This window comes from Tyto alba, unplaced genomic scaffold (assembly GCF_018691265.1).
Source record: "Tyto alba isolate M040663 unplaced genomic scaffold, T.alba_DEE_v4.0 Super-Scaffold_5, whole genome shotgun sequence".
Lineage (NCBI taxonomy): Eukaryota > Metazoa > Chordata > Aves > Strigiformes > Tytonidae > Tyto > Tyto alba.
In genome coordinates this window covers 8,715,686-8,733,521 of record NW_024881326.1, presented here as the reverse complement: position 1 = coordinate 8,733,521, position 17,836 = coordinate 8,715,686, and positions in this window count along the sequence as shown.

Below are 17,836 nucleotides of genomic sequence, written 5' to 3'. Positions count from 1 at the left end.
TCTCCACTTGGAAAAATTCACGGTTTCTCAGCTTTATTCACTCAAACTGTGTTTTTTTAGTGTAAAGGATGCATGGCAGAAATCCCAGTCCCAGCCAGTGGCAGAGGTCTACATTAGGCTCTGCTGAGATGGGGATGGCTGCATTATCACAGGCAACTGTATCAGGAGAGCAAGAGAAAGAAAATAAACCTCTGATTTTATATGAAGGTTGTGTAGCTAGATGTGGTCTTCATCACCAGTGTGACATGTCATTAGATTGCATATCGGGCGTTGTAGTGTGGCTTACTGCAATATATGGCTTTATTACCAAGTATAAACACCAAGAGTTAGTAAATAAAAACAACAGGGGAAAACAACTCCTTCCAGAAGTTAATGAGACATCAGGAACATATCCCTGGAAACTGGAGCCCAAGGGGGCACCAATCATGGTGTCTCATCCTTTTCCTCTTCAGGTCAAAGCAGGAGCTTGGCCTTGTCCCTCTGTTCTTGAGTGCCCGTGGCTAATGCATGGCGTGAAACCCTCCAGCCATGCGTGCCGGGGAGGGCAGCAGCATGCTGAACGTGAGCCCTCCTCTCCATATGTTACTATAGCGTATATGTAATCCATGTACCATGCTGGGACAGAGGCTCCCTGATTAGCGTAACCCTGCTCCTGGGAGGGCCTTGGCTTATAAATATGCTGCTTTTTTCTGTGGTCCTTGCCTTTATTTCCTAAGGGAATGCAGATACTGGCAGGTTCGGTGGGCATCCAGAGCAGGCTAGAAAGGGCTAAAGTAGGAAACTTTCCTCCTGATCTAGCAGTATTCATGTTTGCTCTCCAGTTTGCAGGGGCTGGGAGTGGGGGGAGGGAAGAGAGAAGTGGCAGATGCTGCAGAGCATGAGGCTGCTGTCTCGCCAGCTTGCTTTCATTTTAGAGGGAGGGGAGACATGGGAGAGAAGCCCTAATGCAGTCTTTCTCCCATAGAGGCCTCTTGCAGAAGGAGCCCTTCTGGTGCTGCTTTCCCAGCCCTAGCGTGCAGCCTGCTGGAGTTGAGGGGCTCTGTCTCATAGGAGGTTGGGGTAGAAATGCAGATGCTTTTGCCCTCTGAGCAATCAACTGCTCCCCCCTTTCCAGCAGACAGTGTGACCGGGACGGGTGCACGGCGGGAGCAGCTGGGGAGATGTTGTATGCTGATGTGCTGTGCAAGGAGCCTGGAAGCAAGAGCTGCTCAGCAGGACAATGAAGTTGTGTTGCAGCACAGGTAGGTATGTGACAGGGAGGTGTCCTGTCCTGGACTGCTCTGGTGGAGAAAATGCTCTGCAGAGAGGTGGTGGCACCTTCTGCAGGACAGGCCCCAGTTCGTGCTGAATTAGCACATGAGAAGGAGCCTCTTGGAGAACAACACACAGAAAACCAGGACATGGAGCAGAAGGGGAAATGAAGACAGGTCTGGTGAGGAGGAGGGAGTGAGCAATGACAGGAAAAGCTGCTACATCTGGTGGTGGAGGTGCGGAACTTGGAGTGCGCTTGGTGAAAACCTGTCAGGCTCCCAGAGGTGTGTTGTGCTCTTGGAGGCTTTGCTCAGGGATGCTTTCACACACAGCCACAATTCAGTTCATTCTGCTCTTCTGGTGGCAGTGTTACTTCTTGCCTTGTCTCTCTACTTGCTGTTGTCTAGGTTTTCTCCAAGCAGAACCAGCTGACTTTATCTTCCCAGATGTTTCTTATGATGTCTCCCATTCTAGCTTTTATCCCTGACCACAAGCAGCACTTGGAACAATTAACACCTTGTGCTCCTAACATCTTATGGTTTACAAGGCAGCTGGTTACTAGGGCAACAACTGCACTTTTTTCTTTCAGTGTATTGACTGAAAATCAACATTTTATTCTAAAGGAAAAGAAAAATAATATTCTCTCTAGCCACAGTGAGTTACAACACCATCTCTCCTGTAATCAAGATATTGCTGAATTATGGTGCTATAAACAAACACTTCTGATATAACCACAAACACTGTGGGACATGTAACACATTGGCAGTATATTTCAAGTGACAAACTCATTTATTGTGGGGAGTGGAGAGAGAAAAACACCTTTCTAGAAGCCGCTGCAAGGAATTACAGCAAAGAATGACCAGAGCTTAAGGATACAGAAGCAAAGTAATTCTACCAACCTGACCAGTATAACGCATTTCAAAGTATGAAGAAGATCAGAGCAGTACCAGTAGCTCAGAAGGTGAGGACCCAGGACTTGATTATTCTCTCCCTCCCACTGGCATAAATCAAGATTAATTCCACAGCACTTAACAGAATCACCATGCTGTGAGACTGGTATAACGAAGTAGCTCCCAGGAGGTTGGGGAAGTGAGCCCACAGCTATCCCATAACGTTAGCAGGCCAGTGTGGAGGCTTCCTTCCTTGCAGGTGAGACTTGAGTAACAATCATGAATCATTAAGGTACATAACTATCTGAGAGATCAAAGTGATCAAGAGCTCTGGATGTGAAACTAGCTTGCGCCAGATGCTGTGGATGTAGAGAACGGGCTGGGAGCTGCATGCCAAAGAGGCTTCATCACTTGCTGTGTTCTAGGTGGCTACTGGGTCACTTTGGACAGCGGGAATTGGAAGAGAGCCATCATCTGCTTCCTCAGTGGTCTGCCAGCCCTTGTGTGTGGTGAGTTTCAGGTCATGAGACTTCCTTGCTCCAAAAGGGTGACTTTGTATGCTGTTTTATTATGCCACAATGTGCTAGTCTGTTTTGGTAGTAATCAGCTGCCCAAGTTGTTAAATACATGTGAGCTGTCAGTAGCGACTCTCTCGGCTGTAACCAGGACCATGGATGGAGCAGGAGGAGCAAGGTGAGCTGGGCAGCTGCTCAGTAACTCCCCAGCCACATGCAAAAGGACATCTGTGCCATGCAGTGGTAATGGGAGAAGGGACAGAGAGATATTGCCTTCTTACATCCCCTTAGTAAACCTGCCCCTGGAAAAGATAATGTATGATAACCATCTTCATGCATACATGAATTTGATAATGATTGGGCACTTGTGATCAGGGAGTACCTGTGTTTAAAGTTCATTGGCTGTGTCTTATAACTTATGTATTTATACCAATATATACAGTGTGAATAGGTTATCCAGAGCTTGCATGAGTTTGCAGGGCTGACTCTGAGGTATAAAAACCCAAGTGTGCGACGTGTAAGGTGACTTAGCTGACATTGTGGGTGAGGATGATTAGGCTGCCATTGCTTCTGGAAGGCTGGGTTTCCAACCATGCCATTACAAGAACATTGTAGTTCTTTGCCTTTAGTTTTAAGTGAGTTTGGGGTTGAGGGGAAGAAAGCTCCAAGCAGTTCCACCACAGAGTTTGCAAATGAGCACAAAAATGCATTGAATGGGAGCTGTTCAGTTTACAGACTTCTGATGGTTTTGATAGCAAAGCTCAAAAGTTCCTTGAATAATAGGTCTGTGATTTCTGGCAGCCTGTAAGTGCTGAACTTCTTTGGATTTCAAAGCAAATATATACATCTTAACAAAGACCACCTTGTGTCAGCTATCCTTAAAATTATAGGACATAGATTAAAATAAAACTTGTGTTCTTGTCCCTCCTGGGACACCAGGGAGGGGAAAAGCATTATCAGAATTCTTTAAACTCATCTTAACAGTATTGAACCAATTATTTTGTTAAATCTGGGTTTGTTTTCTGCCTCTCAATGAGAACATTTGAAGTCTATCATCTCCACCATTTACGAGTTACCAGTATGCAAGTGTAAAATTTCCAATTGGAACATATGGTATCAGAGGGAACGAGGGGGAAATATCTGATTGCTCATGCTCCCCAAACTCCAAATCTACTGCATTTAGTATTTTGCTCACAGTTCCTGCAGGGGGAAATAAAAGAAATCATCTCTGAGCTGAGACCAAGCACTGAACATTTCACCCTGAATAGGAATCTGTTTGAGAAACTTATAAGCAGCTGAAAAGGGAATAGAATAGAAACTACATTTCAGTTTCTTCACTGAGGTTGCAGCTATGGGCAGAACTTACCATCAGTAACAAAAATCCTCTGAACCTCCTTCTCTAAATTCTGACACCTGATCTGGGGATGTGCCTGAAGCCCACAAAAGACCAATTTTCCCTATGAAAGGAGGGTCTTTCGGTGTCTGTGCTAATAGAGGAACTGACACTTCACCTGTGTTAACTTGGGTTGTTCATGACCAGCTGCACCGTTTGTTCAGAAGCTTGTCGTGGGTATGGAGCAGCCTCGAGCACTCGCATGTGGTGAGCCTGGTGAATGAGAACATGCTGGCAGCTGACACCCAGCCCGCAGGGGTGGCTGAGCTGAGGTGTCGAAGGAGCTGTCGCTGGTCTGATGGTAGATGTATAGCGTGGGCTTGCAGTCCTCCCTCTGCTGAAAAGCAGAGGATCACTAGGTGAAGTGTGATCAGAGACCCCTCACAGCTCCAGTTGCTGTCTCTGCTGAGTGACACCAAATGCTTTGGAGAAAGACAGAAGGACCCAAGGACTGAAACATCATTTTCTACCCTGAGATTTTATGCAGAACTAGATTTTGGGTTCCTGTCTGTCCAAGCACAGAGACAAACTAATGCTGCTGAGGCATGCTGCTCCTGCACGATGGCCTTGCCTCCAGCCAGTGCACAGGGACGGAGCAAGGAGGAGGCCAGCGACCAGTTGTTCTTCCCCCCCATGATCGCTCTCCTGCCTCCCCATAGCATCAGTGGGGCTGGGCTGCTCAAGGGCTGCTAGCAGAAGTGGGCATGCAGGCAGAGGGGCTGCTGTGGCCTGCCGCAGAGACCTGGAAACACGCACTGCCTCTGAGCCCTGAGATGCTCAGAGACTGTGCAGGACATCTTGCTGGGCATACTGCCTGGGTTAAACCCTACATCTGTGTTCAGCACTGGCCTGAGTCTCACCATATGTCGTGGTTTAACCCCAGCCAAAACCAGGCCACCGTGCAACAGTGCAAGCGCTTTGAGACCATTGGGCAACACTAGCTATTAGGTGCTGGATAGTCATGTTGCTCCTGTAAATAGTCAGTCCCTTGCTGGCACAGTGAAATGCATGGCCTCCCTGTACCACCACTGAGTTGAGTCATTCTTGCGGGGGCATCCGTTTATCCCCATTACAGAAAATGGTTGTGCACACCTTCCTTCTGTGTATCCCTCTCCTTTGCTTCCCTGAACAACAGAGGCTGTTAGCCCTGAGCAACAGGCCTGTAGGATGCACGAAACAGGCTTTTTGTTCTTTATTCTGGCAGAATAAGAAGGGACTGAGCCTGTAGCCCTGGGAATTGATGTGACCAAATCACAGAAGAGGAGTCTTTCACTTGGCAGCATGGATGGTTGTGTAGTGCCACGTGTACAACCAAATCTATCCTTCCTGCCATTCAGACAGAAAGCAGCATGTTTTGGAGTAACTTCTCTGGGAGGGGGAGGAACAGATGTTTGAACCAGAAGCGTATGTGACAGTTGGGAGAGACAGCGTGGAAACGCACAGTTGAAAGGAGAAGTCTGATGGGAGTGTGATGACAGCAGCAGGACTCCAGTGACAAGGAGTGGGAAGGAGAACAAGCAGGGAGGAGTGTTACTTCGAAAGCTGAGCAAAGTGCACAAGAAGATGTGTCAGGAAAGTGTCAGGGAAAGGAAGAGAGGAAATGTGAGAGAAGAGACAGGCTTTGGGATCTGTCTGCAAGCATGTGTGACCTGTTGCCTGACAAACAGAGAAAGAAAGGACTTTTCCTCTGCCTTCTTCCACTGAGTTATCTCTTATTGCAGCCAAGCTAGCTGTCCAGCTCTGGTGGAGCTCTTCAAGTGTCCGGTTAGCACTTGTGAAAGGTAAAATTCCCTATGCTGCTCCAAAGCACTGAGGTCTGGGGGCACTGTGCAGCAGGGACTGTTGTGGGGGATGCCTGGGCCTTGCTTCTGCCTGGTGCCTTTGCAGGGTAGCACGGTAGCCACATGCCTTGGGATTTCTGGATGCTACAAAAGGAGCAGGAGTGGTGACAGTCTCATAACAGGCTTCTCTGCAACTATGCAGTGATCGCAAGGGCAGGATGTGTGAGGAGAGAAGAAGAAGCGAGTGCATATTTCTACTGCAGCAGGGAGGGACTTCTCCAGCAGTGCCTTTCCCTGGTGATATAAATCACAGCTCTGCAGTGTCCGGTTTTACCTTAGTTCAGCAGATGTGCAAGGCACACTGGGAGTGTGCCACTGGAGTGTAAAGCCCCTGACGCTAGAGATCCTGTAAGCAGGGGGAGGGAGGACTATAACTTTTCCCACTGAGGGATTTACAAGTGCAGTTTTGCAGACCCCTTCCTGCACTCGGATTCACCACTGACCCCCCAGTATGCATTGAGAGATGCAAACTGGCCAGTTCTACTTTGCATCCTCTTGTAGGGAGGGGAGAATTTCTCCAAGTATGGGGTGAGTCTTGAAATGCATTAATGAAGTGATTGTCAGGTAGACGCCAGCCACGGCTGGCTACGCCAGGAGCTGGGATCTGTCACTGGATGTTGCACGGTTGGTGACTGTCTCCCCCATCATAGAAACATTGGCATTCATTTCTTGCTGTGAAATCCCAGGAAATTAGGAAGCAAGCAATATCCTCTTTGTGGGTGTGCAAGGGAAAAGGCTGCATTAGGGATAGGGAGGCAGGTCAGGGCATTCTGTGTCTGACAGCTCTGGGGGAGAGGGGTCTTGCTGGAGACCAGCAGGGACCTGTGAGTAGTATGGGCTGTGTAGGGTCAGGATTCAGCCAGCAGTGCGTTCGTTTGTTTGTTTATTTTAAGGAGGAAACGGATGGGGAGGAACATGAGGGGAATCCAGGGGAGACTCTTTCCTCCTTATTAGGATGAGTACTCTTGGCTGGAATGATTCATCCCACACCACTGCAATGGTATCCATTTGTGAGAACTCATTGTGCCAGTCATCATAGGAGGGCTTCAGCAGAGTCTGGGGGATGCTCCAGTAACCCCACTGCTCTGGAGAGAGTGGCCCCTGGGTGGCTGATGACTCTTAGTCCTCTTGGTTGCACCATCTCAGAGTTGTGGTGAAGGAAAGAAGGAAGGAAAGAGAGGCCAGCATCTCCCCTGATCTACCACCATCAGGAGCAGCTTCAGACAAAACCAGGGACCTACTGCAGTTGCTAAACTAGTGGAAAAACAGAGCTTCTTGGAGTCAGATATGCTGGTTCTCTCTCCCAGACAGTACTTAATGGATTCCTCATCTCAGCTCTGGCTCCTTGTAGCTGAGCTGGTCCTTGTTGGCCCATGTGCCTCTCTGCGACAGCACAGGATGTCTTGGTGACAGAATTGTCTTCCCTGATGACAATGAGCAAGTTCCCCTTAGCTGATCCCATCATCTGCTGACATAGTCCAGAGCTCCCACATGAGCTGGGGGGTCTGCCGAGAGGGTCCGAGTGGTCAGGTCCATGTAGGGACAGTTTCTGAGACATCCCATCCAGCTGCTGCAGCCAGTCTGAGTGGTGGAGCCCATTGGGAAGTGCCCTTGGTCAAGACACTGTGGCAGCGCAAGAATGTTGAGTGCTGTTGGAGAAACAACTTGGAAGTGTGAAAAACTGAAGGATCTGCCCTTTCTCCCTCACCAGGAGCAGAGATGGCAGGCTCATGACAAGGGAGGAAGGTCTGGGCAGCAAAAAGGCAATGCAGGCAATGTAAAGGTGATGTAGACCTCTTTGGTGCCTGTGCTCATTGACTCGGGTGCAAGACCCTTCTTGGAGCTGGTCTGGGGGGAACAGCCATGGGCAGTTCTCACTGATCAGTACTTCCAAATTCTTCCACGTATGCAATGAACTGGGGACAGAGTGGCTTGTACTGGCTGTTCTTCCCCCTGAGGCTGTGGTGTGGGGTCTCTTGGTGAGGGGCAGAAGGGAGCCTGCAGGCTGTCAGGGTTGCTTCAGATAGGAGGAACATGGCGGAGCAGGCGCCTTGGAGTTTTTATCCAGGAACAATGAATTTCTCATCAGAATAGGGTTGAGCATCCTCCAGATGCTTGGCTTTGTGTAGCAGAATCACACCTTTCTTCCCATTAAGTTGCACAGGATCGTGGCCTTTGACTTCAGTAAGAGTCAGGATCACACCCAAGGTATATATTCTAAAGTTACTTGTGCAGCTACTGAAATTAAAATCTCATGAGTGAAGACCTGTCTTCCCTGCAGTCTGAATTCAGAACAACAGAGCAGCCTTTAGTCCCTGGAGATAGTTTAAAAACCTTCTCAAGGTCTGTGCTTCTTGTGGAAGAAATAATTCAGCCAATACTCACCATATCTGACAGTTGCCAGCCTTTGTTCAATACAGTAAGGGTGCTACGTACCGAATTAATCAGGGATTCAACTCCACACTGCCATTTACCTGGGAAATGGTGCATCACCAAACCCTGAAAAGATGCTGGGATGTCACTGGGAAATCAAGCTGCAGGACAGCATGAGTGATTGCTGCCTTGGCCCTTCCAGCCTGGGCTTGCAGGGAAGGTTTCCTTAGGACCAGCAGCCTGAGTTCCTCTGGCTTTCACTGCAGCCGCGCTCCTCGTGGAGCAGAGCCGTATATCACCCGGCATTTTATGCGTGCCTAGGAAAGGGAGCCTGAATCCCCTTCCTGCACAGAGAGCTGACAGACTGGGGGCCAACTCACAACCCTCGGCATTTTTTTATTTACTATAAACCTTGTAAATGAAGGCTGGAGGATTTTTTTCATTTACCATGTTACTGTATGGAACTAATCACTATAAATTTAAATGGAGAGCTGGTAGGAGCACACTTACCTTTTATATAATAATTGTGTGAGTGTTGCTGCCGAATGGCTATTAGGATTATTCAGACCTTCTCAGATTTCATTGTAAAACATTAGGCTGTGAGAGGTACTGTAAGGGTGTGATTATCCAAAGAGGGTAAGTAGTAGTGAGCGTTGTTGGCCAGAATTACTACAACAGGGGAGAAATGCTGAGTAGCTGGGAGTAGAGGAAGCTGAGGAGCGTAATCTGCCATTCAGAAATACAGTGGTCTGAGTATGGAGAAATCCCACATGGTTTCTATCTGGATCTGCATGGGTTTGACAAGTTTGTCTTAAATTGTCATTGGGCACAATTCAAATCCTCAGCTGAGCGTGGGTGTTGGCCCCCGCACTCCTCTGTGGAAACTGTAACATGACGTACAAGTCACGCTGGTGCTCGAGCCATGCTGCAAAATCCTGCCGGTTGTGGCCGTGCTGGCTTGGGGCACTGGGGAGTTGTGCTCTTCCTTTGATGGGATCAAGTGGTAAGGACCTGTCGTTGGCCCGGCTGTGCTGGCAGAGAAGGTGTTCTGTGAGCTCGGGGCTGGAAGGGGCTGTTGGCGGCTGCCCCGGTGAAAGGGGTGACCTCTTCTGCTTGCCGCCCCTGCTGCGGACGCCGGTCCCCACTCCTGCGTGGTGTGGAAGAGCTGGGAGACAAGCAGTTGGTCCAGTGGGCGATAGCTGGTCTAGAGCTGCAGACCTGCCAGGAGCAGGGACTGGGCTGGGTGAGCACAGGCAGGGCTCGGCGCACTGAAGTGAACCGGTGGCCGGAGAGTCGCTGCTCTCCTGCTCTAAACGGAGCCCAAGGCTACACGGTACTGAGAAAGGATGTGGTGCTGGCTGGGTGCTGAGCTACCCTGCTTTAGGCATTGGCCACCTTGCAGTATCACCTCAGTAAGGACAAGGCGTTTGCAAAGTTTTCTAGGAGTCAGGGAGAAAAGAGCAGTGCTGTACATACACTCCTCTGCTGCCTTGATTTTTCACCTGTGATTGAGATTTTAATTTTGTATCCCATATGACTTTCCTGTTGTAACACACGCCTCTTGGCTGTCACTGCAACAATGCCTTTTCTTGGCAAGGAAGGCAAATCTGAAAGGAAGCTCTCGAGCACTCTACTGTGTGAGTTCCTCAAATGATGGCTGAGTTTCTCCCCCCTCATTCCACCCATTTTCAAATAATTTTCATGCTGGGAATAAATCTGAGCGCATAGCAATCATGTTCAGCATATGATAACCAGAGACAATTGTATATATACAAGCAGCCACATGGAAAACAAATGAGCTGCTAGAAGGACAGAAAGAGCGCAAGACGACCCAGAAACCACAGTTACCATGTTCACAGTAAGACCAAATAACTTTGCCATTTCGATATAATTACACCTTTTTTTTTTTTTTTTTTCCCCCCCAGGAAAATGGGATTCTGAAAAACATTTTTAGTTACTAAATTTTTATCTCACCAGTTTATACAGCGGTGGGAAAAAAACATCTCCCACCAACCAATATACTAAGGGCCAATTATACTCAAGCAACACAAAGTTGAAATCTGTCCTGAATTTCATCTATGAAATTCCAGTGAATTCAGTGGGGTTTTGTAACTGAAGGTCAGGATTTGGACACTAGTTTATAAATTAAAGAACAGCAAGGGCTGTGCAGGGTCTAAACTATTTGGATATTTTTAAATGCCAGATACACTATGCTGCTGCTGCTATACTAAAAATGTGCTGTCTCTGATGATACAGGGAAGGAAATTTGGCAGGTTGTTGATATTTATTTTGTTTCAATCTTTTCAGTCTGTTTGTCTTTCTTTTGGGATTGAAGCAGTTTTTATTTGAAAGGCATCTACTTTTAGTTGGGGAAAAGCACAAAGCTGAGACATTTTGGGAGAATTTTACCTTTGTCTTGATATGAGAAGTAATTAAAAAAAAAAAAGTTAATTGAATTCAGTGGAATCTGTGGTGATAAGTATACAATACACACCCCCATCTCAATCGACAATGTCTTTTAGACCTGAAATAGATTAACAAACCTAAAAGAAAATTTAAATAGTTTCAAATTTCTGGGGGGAAGTTTACCTTCCTTTCATTGTAAAGTGATTCTTAATGTATGTATACGTATGTGTGTCTCTCTAAAAAATAAGTGCACACAAATTACACAATCTTAAAAACAATTTTACTGTAAATATATTTGCTATTCACTGATTTTAATGTTCCTACACTTCTATGCAAAACAGGGATTAAATATGTTAACAAAGCAGATGTTCAATGAATGTAAAGCAAGAAAAATAATTCAGGAGCACTCGGCAGAATTCTACACCCTTTATTATTAAATTTCCCCCCAAATAAATTTTTCCTTCCACATCATCAAGGATGGATGTTAGCACCTGGTCGTAGCAACCTGAGTTGGTTATGTTGTCACAGTCTACAACTCTACTATGCTCTTCAGTAAAGAAATTCATGTAAGTCCCAACCATGTGTTGCAGCACTCCCCTTCCTCTCCTTCATAGCTTCATCATCCTGTTGACTTCTTTATCTCCCTGCTGTCCTGCTGAGTGCAATACCTCCATGGTCAAGCAGCAGGATTGAGCCTCATCTGCTTCAGTTCCTGCTCTGGTGTCTGAGCTCAGACCCATCCTCACTGCTGGGTGTTGCTTGGGAATGACCTGGACTTTTGGTCTTTCACAAAATCTCACCCTCGGGCTCTGGTAGCTCGGGCACTGCCGGCGGTCTGGCCCGTGCCAGCAGAGGTGTGTGCCGGGGAACTGCCCCGGATGGACCCAGCTGCCCTGGTGGGGTTTGTGGTCCGTGTCTGTCTCCAGGACTTGCGATAGTTGCTTTAAGAGGAGCTTGGTGTGTCTACAGGAGCTGCTGTCATACCTTGATTACAGTGTAGCTGCATACAAAGTGCAGTGACTGAAAATATTCCTGCCTTCTTGATAGATTAATTGGTGGCATTTAGTTAATTGTATATATTCTCTTTTAGTGGAATTAAATCTAGAATTATGCAACTGATCATTTTTCCAAAAGCAGAGTCACCCAAGCCTGCTGCTGCAGGAGAACCTACCTGAGTCAGCCAACAACTTCCAGTTGTTTGAGCTGCTGTTTGCTGTCTGTTGCTATGGTGAAGTGACAGCACCAAACTGATACCAAAAAGGAAGTGGTATTTTCTGAACAGATTTATGAGAAGAAAAAATGTATAGGGGACAGACAGGTCATGGGGGAAGAGTAGAGGAAGCTTAAGGGACTTTGAGGGCTTTCCTGAGCCAGTGTTTCTCATTCTTTTTTAACTGAAGATCCACCTAACCCTTTAAAGACAATCCAAGAATCATCTTGTGAAGTGTCACCCTGGTAGGGTTTCTTCACAACCAATTAAGTGTTCTCCTAACCCGTAAATACTTATAATTTCAATTTGCATTTTCCCCTTGCTTTTTGGGAGTCTACATGCATATGGGCAATGTATTAATTTCCTAGCTTTACAGTCAGTTTTGGAGATCTTATGTCCCAGCAGTGTAGTGAAGGTCACAGAGCAAGAAATCTTGCTTTAGCCTCCACCTTTGCAGGACCTATATCGTTTATGTCTTTTGTGACAATTAGATTTTTAACCCCTCTTAAAGCCCTGTTATGCTAGCAGCATATTTCCCCACCAGGCTGGAATCACCCAATGCTCTCCTTGTTTTCTTACACCCAGACCTTCAACCTACTTCAGATGCCAACCAGAACAGCTGGTCTGCGCAATGCACTCGCGCAGCTGATCATCCCGACAGCCTGACTGGGCAGTGAAGAGCCCGAGCACTTGGTTCCCAGTTCCTGCAGAAAAAAACTTGTTCCTCCTTCTCTCTAGTCAAGGACGTTGTGCATCACCCCTCAACATTGACGCAGGCATCTGGAGACAGGCAGCATGTCTTTAAAAGTTAAACCATGGCCAGACCCAAAGATTTATTCAGAAACATGGTGTGAGATAGCGTAGCACCAAGATTATGCTTTTTGCAGAACATTTGCACGTATGGTTTGAACGTATCATCTTGTCTGTATGCTGTGTGCTGCCCTAGTCCTGTTTTGAAGCGTGGACAGTGGCAGGATGGCCAAAGAGAAACACACTCTTCTGCTCAGATGTTGCTCAGTGGGTGGTGGGTGGGTGTGTAGGGGCGGGTATTAATGGTTTTGGAAACAGGTATTTGATGATCTGAAAGCAGCTCTGACTATAGCAACATTTCAAGACTGTGAAAGAAGTATACAGTCGCAGTTTTCTTGTCCCACCTCCAGTCCTTCTGATTGCTTCCGTTAGTGACACTTCAGTGGTGTCTGAACTACACCTTAGCCATATCATCACCAGCTTCTTTCTAATGTGGGGTCATGCCTCCCTTTATATCTAGTCCTTTGCTGGACTGCTGTTGGGTTGTAATTGCATTGGATTCCTAATAGAGTTTCTTGGTCTGCTGTCACAGCGTGATTGCAAGAACTTGTGTTGCATTGAATGTGGTCTTGATTACTTGCCAATTAAAGTGCAAGGAAAACACTTACAGTCTTCACCTTTGAAATTACGTCTAGATTCCATCTCCTCTGAAGGCTATGAGAAACTTGCAGAGACTGTTTCCAGTTGCCCTGTCTTCCTACTTCTAGTATTTGGTTTGGTGTGGTAGTTTTTAGTGCCTTTGATTATTTTGAGTATGGTTCCTTGCATGCAAAATGGAAGCAGAAGCACCCATCTGAAGTTGAATTTTCCTTGTTGCTCATACGCCAGGTCGCTTGGGGTTTACAAGGTTTGGGATAATGCCTCTTTAAAAAGAAGATACATGGAGGCAGATGGTCCTGTGGTAGCTGAGCATGGAAGGAGATGCCTGAAAAAAGTGTGCTATGGCAGGAAGGATGTGTTAGATGAGGGAGCAGAGACAAGCCGGGAATGTAAGGAGGCAGTATGTAGGGGGCATGCAATTTCCAGGAGTCTGGTAGCGTAGGAGGTGCTATACTGTGGTGGCAAATCTCTTGGAGCAGGTGTGCAGGGGCAAACTGCCTGCCTGCCATCCCCTGGGCAGCTTGGCAGCGTGTGCTGGGAAAGAGCCAGCGCTGAGGTGTGAAGGGAAGCAAATCCAGGAGGGGGAGAAGGGAGAGAAAGGAAGAATAAAGCCAAGAGGAATGGGGACAATGTGACGAGAAGTGTAGGGACCCCACCTGTGAGGTTAACTGTGAGTTTCTGTTTATCTTGCCTGTGGTTATACTGCAAGGAGGTTTTGAACTACTGCCTAATATGACTGTCAATTATTTTAACTTGTATTTCTCACCTCAGTCCCCATGAAGTGCATTCGACAATAATTAATTTTGTGTGTGCAACTGGGAGTGTATCCTAGTCCTGCAGAGGTGTCAGCTTAATGGGATATGGCTACAGGGGATAACAGGCTGTGCCACCCCATTAGAGGATTGGGGGGGGGGGGGTGTCACCTGTTCATCTGGACTAATATTTTAATTGTTGGAACATTAGGTTTCCTGCAGTTGAATTGGGATCAGGTTAACCTCTGTCTCTCTGAACTTGCATGCTGGCAAGCTCCTTAAACACCATTGCTAATTTTATTTTCTACTTTCAGCATGTATTTAAGATAACTCTTTTTGTTTCATAGGTTAAAGAGGAAACATTCTCACTGGCTGATATCCCAGTGAGCAATTACAAATATTTTGCTATAGTTACTGGACTTACATTTCAATCTCAGGCCACAGGCATCAAAAAATCCATGCGTGGAAATCCCATGTGTTGTAAGGCTGGAAGGATTTCATAGGGAGGGATTCATCCTCATCTTTATTGAAGTCAAACTCTTGATTTTAAGGGGAAAAAAAAAAAAAAAAAAAAAAAGCTCTTCTACTTGTAAATCAAACCTCTGCAAACAGCTTTTGACTATACCAGTTAGAGAAGGGTTAATTGAGCCTCTTCGTCTCTATTGCATGTTAACACAGAAGGTCAGTGATGGGAGAAGCTAGGTCCGAACTGAAGGCTTTTGAAACAGCCCCCTAACTAGCCTAATGAATATGCTGTTGAGATGAACAGGTCATTTAACACTTTTCATGTCGCTATTGTCCATCCAACCTTAAATGTCAACTCTGTCACTCTCATAGGCTGGTTCTGCTTAAAAAGGTTTCCTGGCTTTGTTAGATTCCTAGGAGGGATTTCCCCCCGCCCTTCTTCCTAATTGCTGGCAGAACCCTACGGATGTATTTATATCAGCCTTTTCATTAGGGTCAAGTCTTCACTAGAGAATTTTGCCAGTGGGTAAGGGCTGTGAAGAGATGCGATCCAGACAGAAGTGGAAGCACCAAATGCAGTTGTAATTATACTGCTTAAACTGCAGCTTACCGACCACAATGGAATAACTGGCTTTGCTGAGGGCAGGATGGTTTGGTACGCTGCTGTGAGGAACACACGATGATGTGCCGGGGTTGCTGTGTCAGTGCTAGGACCATTTCACAGAGCCGGTGTGCTGCAGTTCAGCTGCCTGCGAAGCACCCGAGCCCGGTGCGGTCCTGGCCTCGGGGAAGGGCTGTGAATGGGCTGGTGGAAAGGACCCTCCTGCTGATACCTGCCTTGTACCTCACCCCTTGCAACAGAGGTGGGTAGCCCCCTCTCTGGTGTCTCTACCAGGGCCTTGAGCATATCTTTAGCGAGCTGACACTGGATGTCCAGGTTGCTTGAAAAAACGTTTCATGGGAACTCATCTGTATACCTGATAGAACTGAATATCAGAAATGTTTTCCCAAACTTCCTCAGCCTGTGAACAGCAAGCATGTTTCTTCTTGGGAAACTTCTATTTTTCCTGTGACCCATGGCATTCTGTGGCCTAGAAGGCCTTCCGAAAATTACTTCTTAGCTAAAGAAGACAGCAGGCAGATGGCCCCAGGCTTTCCAGTGAGATTTCTTGATGCCTCCAGTACTCCTTTCCTCAAATAGACTCCCCAGTGCAGTGGTCAGGAGCTCAACAACATGGGTGCTCCTAATTTAACCATAGAGTCATGGGCTTAACATATTCGAAAGCTGGGTAAACAGCAAAAGAACTGATGTATTGGTGTGCAATACCTCATTGCAATTATTTGCCACTGTCCCCTTCCCCCCTGCCCCCCCCCCCCCACCCCCCGACTTTCTTGGCTTTTTGATACCTACATCAGCTGGTGTATAGAAAGGTGGAAACTTGGGTATCAGCACTGGAAAATAAAGGCTGATGGGGTGAAATAGCACATCTCCAAGCATGTATGCTGCAGTCCAGAAGAACTTTTGTGGCTATTCCCAGGGATGTTGCTGAATTTGAGCCCAAGAAGCTCCTCGGTAAGGAAACTGCTTTGGCAATGCACTGTGTATTTGAGCTGACCCTCCAACATGGGAACCAGGTAACTGTTTTATTCCTCCTGGAAATGATCATGTACGTTTGGGAACCTACCGTTGCATTGAGGGCTAGTAATTTTTCCGTGACGGGTATGTTTCTAATTCACAGAGATACTTTGAAATTTCAACATGTGAGTTCATACCAGCCTCTTACTAGCTGTTAGTAGGTGATGCTACCCACGATCAAGATAGCCAACACAGCAAGCACAGTGCACTCTGACCAATATTGGACAAACCCAGTAACGACACAACAACAATTCAAATCAACTGTTTGGCTGAAATCTTCCCAAGTGCTGAGCAAATGCCTAGTGAAACTAGCAGGAGGTCAAGAACAAGTTAATGTCAGACTAACTTTCTACATCAAGACCCTTGTTAAAGGACAGCCTCCCCATTCTATCATTTCTAGCTGAAGAGGCAATGTCATTCAATCTTGGCAGGTAATGATGTGGCCTCAGCTGTTTGCATCTCTGCCACTTCCTGGACAGCACCAACATGATGTACATGGGCCAGAAGCTTTCAGTGTTTGGTGACTTCAGCTGGGACAGGTCTCTGTGGTCAATCTTCTCAGCAACAAGCTACTGCAGGTATTGGAAGCTGTCTGCTTGCTATGGGACCTTAAACCAAATTTTATGCCTTAATCCTTATATTCAAGGTATTTCCTGGCCTGGGTCCTTGCTGTGGGATGCAGAGTATGTCTGACAGCTGCTTAAAAGCATAGAATGTATTTTCAAAATAAATCTCACCTGTAGCAATATTGGTGGGGATCAGACCAGAACTTTCTGAAGGAAATGTACAAGACCCCACACTGTGCTCTCCGAGCATCATTGAAAGCCTTGCTGCCTTCTGTGCCAAGAGGCAGGCATCCTGAAACTTCTTGCAGTTTTTGTTTTCTTCTCATGCTTCCTATAGCATAAATACATGGTAATCTGTAATATTGAAACAAACAAACAAAACCCCTAACAGTTGCCAAACCCACACTTCTTAGGAATGTGTCCTGGCTCCTGGCTGTACCCTCTGCACCCTCCTTTGCCTTGGCTCTGGTACTTGACTGACTCCTTGGTACACTGGTGTAGTCCGTTAATCCAGCAGAAAACTAACCCAGAAAAAAAGGGAGCTTGAATTTTGGGCTTTATTTGTTTACTTTTTGTTTGGTTAGTGAGCTGCCTTGGCTCCCAGAGGGGTCAGGTGAAGGCCAGAGCTGGGGTGTGGAAGGAAGCTGGATTGCATGGCCTGGAAGAAGTTGCAGCAAAAGGTCAGATTTGCTCAGACAACTTTCTAGGCTGTTTTCTTGGTGCACCACAGGAAAGCACTCGGATGCGGGGGCCAGGTGCAATGTGCAGGGCAGAGGGCACTGCAGGAGGATTTCTTTCAGCAGTGGCAGTTCTGGGGGTGAGTAGAAGCTTTCCCTATGGGGGTTATGTTCACCCATTTGCTACTTACCCCTCTGTTGCTTTCAAAACCATGCTGTGAGTGCTAGGACAAAACCTTCAACCCAGCTGTCTCTCAGCTACCAAAATATCTCCTTTGCCCCTTGACCAGCTGTCAAAACTTCCCTGGCCTTCCTTGAAGACGCATCTTAGGAAATGTTTCCCTTAGCATGTGAGAAATGGGAGGGATGCTTTGGAGAAGATGACTAGCAGGACTGCGCATTCGATGCCCAGTGCCTGTCCTAAGCAAGCCCGTCCATCTGGGCTGCCACC